Below are 12,084 nucleotides of genomic sequence, written 5' to 3' on the forward strand. Positions count from 1 at the left end.
TAGAATTTCACTGAAAAAGAAAAAAAGCATACTTAGGCAGAGCTTTCTGGACAGTAAGGACATTAGAGTAAGTGATGAATAAGCACTGCTTTTGTTAATTTACATAGGCAGAACAGAGACTGCTGGGAAAAGCCTGAAATTAAAGGCACAGAAAATGCCTGCTTCTGGATAGAACACTGAGAAGGGTTGAAAGTTTTTTCTCTGACCCTGGCCACTTATACAAGCAATCCTATGATAGTCAGAAGGACCCACCCTAAAAAGGAAGGGACAGCCATTTGGACCCTTTCCACCTTTTCTATATCTCGCCTGATCGAGCGCTGATTGAGCGGATTAGCACATGTACTTCTCATTTTGGGAAGGTATTGCTTAGCTTGCTACCAGCAGCTCAGTTATGTTATGATGTTAGAGGCTTGCAAGGAATGCTTTAGTCCTGCATTAGGCAGTTTTTATTGCTACTTGCATTCAAGGGAAAGATAATTAGCCAGAATCTGTGACCCAGTTATTCAGCTTGGCATTCCGATTTGCACAAAGGGAATAAGCATTTGAGAAAAAATGCAACATGTGTTTCTTATGTTGTTATGAACAGCTTTTTATTCTTTCTCTTTAGGGTCTAGCCACTGCAGAAATAGATAAATAAGTGCTGACTTCCTGTAAGACGTGTCCAATGCTGGGACAAAATAAAAGGGGACACTTATAAATGATAGTGATATCATTTGAGAAAGGGTAAGTTGACACTGAATTTCATGTGTATTCACAGACCAAGCATGAAAAAGTCCCCAGCATGATCTTCATTGCGTGCTTAGAGCTGGTATTAGCTTTTCAGAGGTGCAGGCCTTTCGAAGGCTCGTTGGTCTAGGGGTATGATTCTCGCTTTGGGTGCGAGAGGTCCCGGGTTCAAATCCCGGACGAGCCCTTTCATTGGTGCTTTTTTAAAGTAGTATTGAAGTATGCATTTCAAAGCCAATATCAATTTTCTCTTTGCAGTAGTGGATGAATATTTGCTAGAGTCTCATGCTTTTAACCTTGCCCTGCCTGAGCAAATAGGAAACATTTCTCTTTAAGCATTTTGCAAAAATGCTGAACTTGCATGGCATATACAAGCGTTCAGCTAGGGCTGTCTGGGAAGGTTGCATGAAAGAAATCTAAAACCAGAGGCCCTTGGAATAGCCTGTTTTGAGAAGTTTCATCACAGAAGAATCAACTGTAGACATCTGTTTCTGTAGTGTAGTGGTTATCACGTTCGCCTCACACGCGAAAGGTCCCCGGTTCGAAACCGGGCAGAAACAGTTGTTATATTGTCTTGGCTGCAATGTTGAGAGGTGCCGTTTTGCCATGAAATTGTCCAGGCCCTGAAGATGGTTTCATGCAGACTCATTCCAAGAAAGTGAATTCTCTTAAAAACACTAAAGTAATTGGCATGTGGATGTATCTGTTGATTCACAGACCTCGCTTTCATAAGAGCCCTGCATTCTGTTCATTGCTCACCTAGAACATGCATTAACTTTGGGAATTGTTGGCACCAACAGGCATCTTAGTTTAGTGGAGTGTTTCTGGTGTTTAAGTGCAGAAGCCCTGGGCTCAATTCCTCGGTGACCCTTCTCAAGGTGATGATACAAATGCATCGTCACCTTTACGTTTAATGTCAGAATTGTTTATTTCTATTTGGTGGTGTATGAATGCTTGCAATAGTATGTTGATTTTTTCTAGCCTTGAATGAATAAAAGCAAATCACTCCTCTTTATGTATTTTTCTAATACATTGATATTTGCATCTCCTTTCCTAGCCTGCATTTTTCACTATCTTACAGGCTGTATATAATAAGTATCAATTCAGGGGCCCTTCTATTACTCAATACACAACTATTCTATCCTGGCATTGATAAGCAATCTACATCTGCTTCTGTTGTGTATTGGTTATCATGTTTACCTGACGTGTGAAAGCCCCATGTTTGACAGTGCGCGTTAATAAAGAGACCAATGATTTGTATTAAAAGTTGGCATGTGTTTTTGTTACCTTGCACCGGCCAAAAAGTGCCGGAAATGACTTCATTTGCAGTCACTTGAAAAGTAGGGATTCTCAAATAAATGGTAAGAGGTTGGAACAAATCTAAAGGAATGCATGGCATATCTATATGTATGTGTACGCAGGTATCCATATATAAAGATAGATAGATAGATAGATAGATAGATAGATAGATAGATAGATAGATAGATAGATAGATAGATAGATAGATAGATAGATAGATAGATAGATAGATAGATATATAGATAGATAGATAGATAGATAGATAGATAGATAGATAGATAGATAGATAGATAGATAGATAGATAGATAGATAGATAGATAGATAGATAGATAGATATTCGGAGAGAGAGAGCATTAATATAAACTGAGACTTTATTTTCCATCAAGCTGTCTTTCCTTTCCTTCAGGAGCAGAATGTTCTGATCATCAGCGCTCCAGAATCTAGTGCTTGGTTGGCAAGCATCACACATTGTGATGTGTTAGCTAAGAGTTCCATGTCGTTCAGACTCATATATTCCTCTGTAGTTGTACCTTGGTGATTCAACAAAATGTGGCATCATAAGCAGCATTCTACTGCCATAGACTGGGCAGAAAAAACATTTAGAATTTCACTGAAAAAGAAAAAAAGCATACTTAGGCAGAGCTTTCTGGACAGTAAGGACATTAGAGTAAGTGATGAATAAGCACTGCTTTTGTTAATTTACATAGGCAGAACAGAGACTGCTGGGAAAAGCCTGAAATTAAAGGCACAGAAAATGCCTGCTTCTGGATAGAACACTGAGAAGGGTTGAAAGTTTTTTCTCTGACCCTGGCCACTTATACAAGCAATCCTATGATAGTCAGAAGGACCCACCCTAAAAAGGAAGGGACAGCCATTTGGACCCTTTCCACCTTTTCTATATCTCGCCTGATCGAGCGCTGATTGAGCGGATTAGCACATGTACTTCTCATTTTGGGAAGGTATTGCTTAGCTTGCTACCAGCAGCTCAGTTATGTTATGATGTTAGAGGCTTGCAAGGAATGCTTTAGTCCTGCATTAGGCAGTTTTTATTGCTACTTGCATTCAAGGGAAAGATAATTAGCCAGAATCTGTGACCCAGTTATTCAGCTTGGCATTCCGATTTGCACAAAGGGAATAAGCATTTGAGAAAAAATGCAACATGTGTTTCTTATGTTGTTATGAACAGCTTTTTATTCTTTCTCTTTAGGGTCTAGCCACTGCAGAAATAGATAAATAAGTGCTGACTTCCTGTAAGACGTGTCCAATGCTGGGACAAAATAAAAGGGGACACTTATAAATGATAGTGATATCATTTGAGAAAGGGTAAGTTGACACTGAATTTCATGTGTATTCACAGACCAAGCATGAAAAAGTCCCCAGCATGATCTTCATTGCGTGCTTAGAGCTGGTATTAGCTTTTCAGAGGTGCAGGCCTTTCGAAGGCTCGTTGGTCTAGGGGTATGATTCTCGCTTTGGGTGCGAGAGGTCCCGGGTTCAAATCCCGGACGAGCCCTTTCATTGGTGCTTTTTTAAAGTAGTATTGAAGTATGCATTTCAAAGCCAATATCAATTTTCTCTTTGCAGTAGTGGATGAATATTTGCTAGAGTCTCATGCTTTTAACCTTGCCCTGCCTGAGCAAATAGGAAACATTTCTCTTTAAGCATTTTGCAAAAATGCTGAACTTGCATGGCATATACAAGCGTTCAGCTAGGGCTGTCTGGGAAGGTTGCATGAAAGAAATCTAAAACCAGAGGCCCTTGGAATAGCCTGTTTTGAGAAGTTTCATCACAGAAGAATCAACTGTAGACATCTGTTTCTGTAGTGTAGTGGTTATCACGTTCGCCTCACACGCGAAAGGTCCCCGGTTCGAAACCGGGCAGAAACAGTTGTTATATTGTCTTGGCTGCAATGTTGAGAGGTGCCGTTTTGCCATGAAATTGTCCAGGCCCTGAAGATGGTTTCATGCAGACTCATTCCAAGAAAGTGAATTCTCTTAAAAACACTAAAGTAATTGGCATGTGGATGTATCTGTTGATTCACAGACCTCGCTTTCATAAGAGCCCTGCATTCTGTTCATTGCTCACCTAGAACATGCATTAACTTTGGGAATTGTTGGCACCAACAGGCATCTTAGTTTAGTGGAGTGTTTCTGGTGTTTAAGTGCAGAAGCCCTGGGCTCAATTCCTCGGTGACCCTTCTCAAGGTGATGATACAAATGCATCGTCACCTTTACGTTTAATGTCAGAATTGTTTATTTCTATTTGGTGGTGTATGAATGCTTGCAATAGTATGTTGATTTTTTCTAGCCTTGAATGAATAAAAGCAAATCACTCCTCTTTATGTATTTTTCTAATACATTGATATTTGCATCTCCTTTCCTAGCCTGCATTTTTCACTATCTTACAGGCTGTATATAATAAGTATCAATTCAGGGGCCCTTCTATTACTCAATTCACAACTATTCTATCCTGGCATTGATAAGCAATCTACATCTGCTTCTGTTGTGTATTGGTTATCATGTTTACCTGACGTGTGAAAACCCCATGTTTGACAGTGCGCGTTAATAAAGAGACCAATGATTTGTATTAAAAGTTGGCATGTGTTTTTGTTACCTTGCACCGGCCAAAAAGTGCCGGAAATGACTTCATTTGCAGTCACTTGAAAAGTAGGGATTCTCAAATAAATGGTAAGAGGTTGGAACAAATCTAAAGGAATGCATGGCATATCTATATGTATGTGTACGCAGGTATCCATATATAAAGATAGATAGATAGATAGATAGATAGATAGATAGATAGATAGATAGATAGATAGATAGATAGATAGATAGATAGATAGATAGATAGATAGATAGATAGATAGATAGATAGATAGATAGATAGATAGATAGATAGATAGATAGATAGATAGATAGATAGATAGATAGATAGATATTGGGAGAGAGAGAGCGTTAATATAAACTGAGACTTTATTTTCCATCAAGCTGTCTTTCCTTTCCTTCAGGAGCAGAATGTTCTGATCATCAGCGCTCCAGAATCTAGTGCTTGGTTGGCAAGCATCACACATTGTGATGTGTTAGCTAAGAGTTCCATGTCGTTCAGACTCATATATTCCTCTGTAGTTGTACCTTGGTGATTCAACAAAATGTGGCATCATAAGCAGCATTCTACTGCCATAGACTGGGCAGAAAAAACATTTAGAATTTCACTGAAAAAGAAAAAAAGCATACTTAGGCAGAGCTTTCTGGACAGTAAGGACATTAGAGTAAGTGATGAATAAGCACTGCTTTTGTTAATTTACATAGGCAGAACAGAGACTGCTGGGAAAAGCCTGAAATTAAAGGCACAGAAAATGCCTGCTTCTGGATAGAACACTGAGAAGGGTTGAAAGTTTTTTCTCTGACCCTGGCCACTTATACAAGCAATCCTATGATAGTCAGAAGGACCCACCCTAAAAAGGAAGGGACAGCCATTTGGACCCTTTCCACCTTTTCTATATCTCGCCTGATCGAGCCTGATTGAGCGGATTAGCACATGTACTTCTCATTTTGGGAAGGTATTGCTTAGCTTGCTACCAGCAGCTCAGTTATGTTATGATGTTAGAGGCTTGCAAGGAATGCTTTAGTCCTGCATTAGGCAGTTTTTATTGCTACTTGCATTCAAGGGAAAGATAATTAGCCAGAATCTGTGACCCAGTTATTCAGCTTGGCATTCCGATTTGCACAAAGGGAATAAGCATTTGAGAAAAAATGCAACATGTGTTTCTTATGTTGTTATGAACAGCTTTTTATTCTTTCTCTTTAGGGTCTAGCCACTGCAGAAATAGATAAATAAGTGCTGACTTCCTGTAAGACGTGTCCAATGCTGGGACAAAATAAAAGGGGACACTTATAAATGATAGTGATATCATTTGAGAAAGGGTAAGTTGACACTGAATTTCATGTGTATTCACAGACCAAGCATGAAAAAGTCCCCAGCATGATCTTCATTGCGTGCTTAGAGCTGGTATTAGCTTTTCAGAGGTGCGGGTCTTTCGAAGGCTCGTTGGTCTAGGGGTATGATTCTCGCTTTGGGTGCGAGAGGTCCCGGGTTCAAATCCCAGACGAGCCCTTTCATTGGTGCTTTTTTAAAGTAGTATTGAAGTATGCATTTCAAAGCCAATATCAATTTTCTCTTTGCAGTAGTGGATGAATATTTGCTAGAGTCTCATGCTTTTAACCTTGCCCTGCCTGAGCAAATAGGAAACATTTCTCTTTAAGCATTTTGCAAAAATGCTGAACTTGCATGGCATATACAAGCGTTCAGCTAGGGCTGTCTGGGAAGGTTGCATGAAAGAAATCTAAAACCAGAGGCCCTTGGAATAGCCTGTTTTGAGAAGTTTCATCACAGAAGAATCAACTGTAGACATCTGTTTCTGTAGTGTAGTGGTTATCACGTTTGCCTCACACGCGAAAGGTCCCCGGTTCGAAACCGGGCAGAAACAGTTGTTATATTGTCTTGGCTGCAATGTTGAGAGGTGCCGTTTTGCCATGAAATTGTCCAGGCCCTGAAGATGGTTTCATGCAGACTCATTCCAAGAAAGTGAATTCTCTTAAAAACACTAAAGTAATTGGCATGTGGATGTATCTGTTGATTCACAGACCTCGCTTTCATAAGAGCCCTGCATTCTGTTCATTGCTCACCTAGAACATGCATTAACTTTGGGAATTGTTGGCACCAACAGGCATCTTAGTTTAGTGGAGTGTTTCTGGTGTTTAAGTGCAGAAGCCCTGGGCTCAATTCCTCGGTGACCCTTCTCAAGGTGATGATACAAATGCATCGTCACCTTTACGTTTAATGTCAGAATTGTTTATTTCTATTTGGTGGTGTATGAATGCTTGCAATAGTATGTTGATTTTTTCTAGCCTTGAATGAATAAAAGCAAATCACTCCTCTTTATGTATTTTTCTAATACATTGATATTTGCATCTCCTTTCCTAGCCTGCATTTTTCACTATCTTACAGGCTGTATATAATAAGTATCAATTCAGGGGCCCTTCTATTACTCAATACACAACTATTCTATCCTGGCATTGATAAGCAATCTACATCTGCTTCTGTTGTGTATTGGTTATCATGTTTACCTGACGTGTGAAAGCCCCATGTTTGACAGTGCGCGTTAATAAAGAGACCAATGATTTGTATTAAAAGTTGGCATGTGTTTTTGTTACCTTGCACCGGCCAAAAAGTGCCGGAAATGACTTCATTTGCAGTCACTTGAAAAGTAGGGATTCTCAAATAAATGGTAAGAGGTTGGAACAAATCTAAAGGAATGCATGGCATATCTATATGTATGTGTACGCAGGTATCCATATATAAAGATAGATAGATAGATAGATAGATAGATAGATAGATAGATAGATAGATAGATAGATAGATAGATAGATAGATAGATAGATAGATAGATAGATAGATAGATAGATAGATAGATAGATAGATAGATAGATAGATAGATAGATAGATAGATAGATAGATAGATAGATAGATTGATATTGGGAGAGAGAGAGCGTTAATATAAACTGAGACTTTATTTTCCATCAAGCTGTCTTTCCTTTCCTTCAGGAGCAGAATGTTCTGATCATCAGCGCTCCAGAATCTAGTGCTTGGTTGGCAAGCATCACACATTGTGATGTGTTAGCTAAGAGTTCCATGTCGTTCAGACTCATATATTCCTCTGTAGTTGTACCTTGGTGATTCAACAAAATGTGGCATCATAAGCAGCATTCTACTGCCATAGACTGGGCAGAAAAAACATTTAGAATTTCACTGAAAAAGAAAAAAAGCATACTTAGGCAGAGCTTTCTGGACAGTAAGGACATTAGAGTAAGTGATGAATAAGCACTGCTTTTGTTAATTTACATAGGCAGAACAGAGACTGCTGGGAAAAGCCTGAAATTAAAGGCACAGAAAATGCCTGCTTCTGGATAGAACACTGAGAAGGGTTGAAAGTTTTTTCTCTGACCCTGGCCACTTATACAAGCAATCCTATGATAGTCAGAAGGACCCTAAAAAGGAAGGGACAGCCATTTGGACCCTTTCCACCTTTTCTATATCTCGCCTGATCGAGCGCTGATTGAGCGGATTAGCACATGTACTTCTCATTTTGGGAAGGTATTGCTTAGCTTGCTACCAGCAGCTCAGTTATGTTATGATGTTAGAGGCTTGCAAGGAATGCTTTAGTCCTGCATTAGGCAGTTTTTATTGCTACTTGCATTCAAGGGAAAGATAATTAGCCAGAATCTGTGACCCAGTTATTCAGCTTGGCATTCCGATTTGCACAAAGGGAATAAGCATTTGAGAAAAAATGCAACATGTGTTTCTTATGTTGTTATGAACAGCTTTTTATTCTTTCTCTTTAGGGTCTAGCCACTGCAGAAATAGATAAATAAGTGCTGACTTCCTGTAAGACGTGTCCAATGCTGGGACAAAATAAAAGGGGACACTTATAAATGATAGTGATATCATTTGAGAAAGGGTAAGTTGACACTGAATTTCATGTGTATTCACAGACCAAGCATGAAAAAGTCCCCAGCATGATCTTCATTGCGTGCTTAGAGCTGGTATTAGCTTTTCAGAGGTGCAGGCCTTTCGAAGGCTCGTTGGTCTAGGGGTATGATTCTCGCTTTGGGTGCGAGAGGTCCCGGGTTCAAATCCCGGACGAGCCCTTTCATTGGTGCTTTTTTAAAGTAGTATTGAAGTATGCATTTCAAAGCCAATATCAATTTTCTCTTTGCAGTAGTGGATGAATATTTGCTAGAGTCTCATGCTTTTAACCTTGCCCTGCCTGAGCAAATAGGAAACATTTCTCTTTAAGCATTTTGCAAAAATGCTGAACTTGCATGGCATATACAAGCGTTCAGCTAGGGCTGTCTGGGAAGGTTGCATGAAAGAAATCTAAAACCAGAGGCCCTTGGAATAGCCTGTTTTGAGAAGTTTCATCACAGAAGAATCAACTGTAGACATCTGTTTCTGTAGTGTAGTGGTTATCACGTTCGCCTCACACGCGAAAGGTCCCCGGTTCGAAACCGGGCAGAAACAGTTGTTATATTGTCTTGGCTGCAATGTTGAGAGGTGCCGTTTTGCCATGAAATTGTCCAGGCCCTGAAGATGGTTTCATGCAGACTCATTCCAAGAAAGTGAATTCTCTTAAAAACACTAAAGTAATTGGCATGTGGATGTATCTGTTGATTCACAGACCTCGCTTTCATAAGAGCCCTGCATTCTGTTCATTGCTCACCTAGAACATGCATTAACTTTGGGAATTGTTGGCACCAACAGGCATCTTAGTTTAGTGGAGTGTTTCTGGTGTTTAAGTGCAGAAGCCCTGGGCTCAATTCCTCGGTGACCCTTCTCAAGGTGATGATACAAATGCATCGTCACCTTTACGTTTAATGTCAGAATTGTTTATTTCTATTTGGTGGTGTATGAATGCTTGCAATAGTATGTTGATTTTTTCTAGCCTTGAATGAATAAAAGCAAATCACTCCTCTTTATGTATTTTTTTAATACATTGATATTTGCATCTCCTTTCCTAGCCTGCATTTTTCACTATCTTACAGGCTGTATATAATAAGTATCAATTCAGGGGCCCTTCTATTACTCAATACACAACTATTCTATCCTGGCATTGATAAGCAATCTACATCTGCTTCTGTTGTGTATTGGTTATCATGTTTACCTGACGTGTGAAAGCCCCATGTTTGACAGTGCGCGTTAATAAAGAGACCAATGATTTGTATTAAAAGTTGGCATGTGTTTTTGTTACCTTGCACCGGCCAAAAAGTGCCGGAAATGACTTCATTTGCAGTCACTTGAAAAGTAGGGATTCTCAAATAAATGGTAAGAGGTTGGAACAAATCTAAAGGAATGCATGGCATATCTATATGTATGTGTACGCAGGTATCCATATATAAAGATAGATAGATAGATAGATAGATAGATAGATAGATAGATAGATAGATAGATAGATAGATAGATAGATAGATAGATAGATAGATAGATAGATAGATAGATAGATAGATAGATAGATAGATAGATAGATAGATAGATAGATAGATAGATAGATAGATAGATAGATAGATATTGGGAGAGAGAGAGCGTTAATATAATGAGACTTTATTTTCCATCAAGCTGTCTTTCCTTTCCTTCAGGAGCAGAATGTTCTGATCATCAGCGCTCCAGAATCTAGTGCTTGGTTGGCAAGCATCACACATTGTGATGTGTTAGCTAAGAGTTCCATGTCGTTCAGACTCATATATTCCTCTGTAGTTGTACCTTGGTGATTCAACAAAATGTGTCATCATAAGCAGCATTCTACTGCCATAGACTGGGCAGAAAAAACATTTAGAATTTCACTGAAAAAGAAAAAAAGCATACTTAGGCAGAGCTTTCTGGACAGTAAGGACATTAGAGTAAGTGATGAATAAGCACTGCTTTTGTTAATTTACATAGGCAGAACAGAGACTGCTGGGAAAAGCCTGAAATTAAAGGCACAGAAAATGCCTGCTTCTGGATAGAACACTGAGAAGGGTTGAAAGTTTTTTCTCTGACCCTGGCCACTTATACAAGCAATCCTATGATAGTCAGAAGGACCCACCCTAAAAAGGAAGGGACAGCCATTTGGACCCTTTCCACCTTTTCTATATCTCGCCTGATCGAGCGCTGATTGAGCGGATTAGCACATGTACTTCTCATTTTGGGAAGGTATTGCTTAGCTTGCTACCAGCAGCTCAGTTATGTTATGATGTTAGAGGCTTGCAAGGAATGCTTTAGTCCTGCATTAGGCAGTTTTTATTGCTACTTGCATTCAAGGGAAAGATAATTAGCCAGAATCTGTGACCCAGTTATTCAGCTTGGCATTCCGATTTGCACAAAGGGAATAAGCATTTGAGAAAAAATGCAACATGTGTTTCTTATGTTGTTATGAACAGCTTTTTATTCTTTCTCTTTAGGGTCTAGCCACTGCAGAAATAGATAAATAAGTGCTGACTTCCTGTAAGACGTGTCCAATGCTGGGACAAAATAAAAGGGGACACTTATAAATGATAGTGATATCATTTGAGAAAGGGTAAGTTGACACTGAATTTCATGTGTATTCACAGACCAAGCATGAAAAAGTCCCCAGCATGATCTTCATTGCGTGCTTAGAGCTGGTATTAGCTTTTCAGAGGTGCAGGCCTTTCGAAGGCTCGTTGGTCTAGGGGTATGATTCTCGCTTTGGGTGCGAGAGGTCCCGGGTTCAAATCCCGGACGAGCCCTTTCATTGGTGCTTTTTTAAAGTAGTATTGAAGTATGCATTTCAAAGCCAATATCAATTTTCTCTTTGCAGTAGTGGATGAATATTTGCTAGAGTCTCATGCTTTTAACCTTGCCCTGCCTGAGCAAATAGGAAACATTTCTCTTTAAGCATTTTGCAAAAATGCTGAACTTGCATGGCATATACAAGCGTTCAGCTAGGGCTGTCTGGGAAGGTTGCATGAAAGAAATCTAAAACCAGAGGCCCTTGGAATAGCCTGTTTTGAGAAGTTTCATCACAGAAGAATCAACTGTAGACATCTGTTTCTGTAGTGTAGTGGTTATCACGTTCGCCTCACACGCGAAAGGTCCCCGGTTCGAAACCGGGCAGAAACAGTTGTTATATTGTCTTGGCTGCAATGTTGAGAGGTGCCGTTTTGCCATGAAATTGTCCAGGCCCTGAAGATGGTTTCATGCAGACTCATTCCAAGAAAGTGAATTCTCTTAAAAACACTAAAGTAATTGGCATGTGGATGTATCTGTTGATTCACAGACCTCGCTTTCATAAGAGCCCTGCATTCTGTTCATTGCTCACCTAGAACATGCATTAACTTTGGGAATTGTTGGCACCAACAGGCATCTTAGTTTAGTGGAGTGTTTCTGGTGTTTAAGTGCAGAAGCCCTGGGCTCAATTCCTCGGTGACCCTTCTCAAGGTGATGATACAAATGCATCATCACCTTTACGTTTAATGTCAGAATTGTTTATTTCTATTTGGTGGTGTATG

At 39.6% G+C, this 12,084-nt stretch overlaps 9 non-coding genes across 9 annotated transcripts; all 9 read left to right on the forward strand.

The window, feature by feature from the left end:
• The first annotated feature begins 841 nt into the window (after window positions 1-841).
• On the forward strand, window positions 842-913 carry TRNAP-UGG (transfer RNA proline (anticodon UGG)). Its single transcript has one exon. It is a non-coding gene; the product is annotated as a tRNA-Pro (tRNA).
• Window positions 914-1,213: 300 nt separating this feature from the next.
• Window positions 1,214-1,286, forward strand: TRNAV-CAC (transfer RNA valine (anticodon CAC)). Its single transcript has one exon. It is a non-coding gene; the product is annotated as a tRNA-Val (tRNA).
• Window positions 1,287-3,467: 2,181 nt separating this feature from the next.
• On the forward strand, window positions 3,468-3,539 carry TRNAP-UGG (transfer RNA proline (anticodon UGG)). Its single transcript has one exon. It is a non-coding gene; the product is annotated as a tRNA-Pro (tRNA).
• Window positions 3,540-3,839: 300 nt separating this feature from the next.
• On the forward strand, window positions 3,840-3,912 carry TRNAV-CAC (transfer RNA valine (anticodon CAC)). The gene has a single exon. It is a non-coding gene; the product is annotated as a tRNA-Val (tRNA).
• Window positions 3,913-6,436: 2,524 nt separating this feature from the next.
• TRNAV-CAC (transfer RNA valine (anticodon CAC)) lies at window positions 6,437-6,509 on the forward strand. Its single transcript has one exon. It is a non-coding gene; the product is annotated as a tRNA-Val (tRNA).
• A 2,149-nt stretch (window positions 6,510-8,658) lies between these two features.
• On the forward strand, window positions 8,659-8,730 carry TRNAP-UGG (transfer RNA proline (anticodon UGG)). The gene has a single exon. It is a non-coding gene; the product is annotated as a tRNA-Pro (tRNA).
• Window positions 8,731-9,030: 300 nt separating this feature from the next.
• Window positions 9,031-9,103, forward strand: TRNAV-CAC (transfer RNA valine (anticodon CAC)). The gene has a single exon. It is a non-coding gene; the product is annotated as a tRNA-Val (tRNA).
• Window positions 9,104-11,250: 2,147 nt separating this feature from the next.
• Window positions 11,251-11,322, forward strand: TRNAP-UGG (transfer RNA proline (anticodon UGG)). The gene has a single exon. It is a non-coding gene; the product is annotated as a tRNA-Pro (tRNA).
• A 300-nt stretch (window positions 11,323-11,622) lies between these two features.
• On the forward strand, window positions 11,623-11,695 carry TRNAV-CAC (transfer RNA valine (anticodon CAC)). Its single transcript has one exon. It is a non-coding gene; the product is annotated as a tRNA-Val (tRNA).
• Window positions 11,696-12,084: the final 389 nt, after the last annotated feature.

The sequence above is a fragment of the Lissotriton vulgaris genome, unplaced genomic scaffold, assembly GCF_964263255.1.
Source record: "Lissotriton vulgaris unplaced genomic scaffold, aLisVul1.2 SCAFFOLD_1545, whole genome shotgun sequence".
Lineage (NCBI taxonomy): Eukaryota > Metazoa > Chordata > Amphibia > Caudata > Salamandridae > Lissotriton > Lissotriton vulgaris.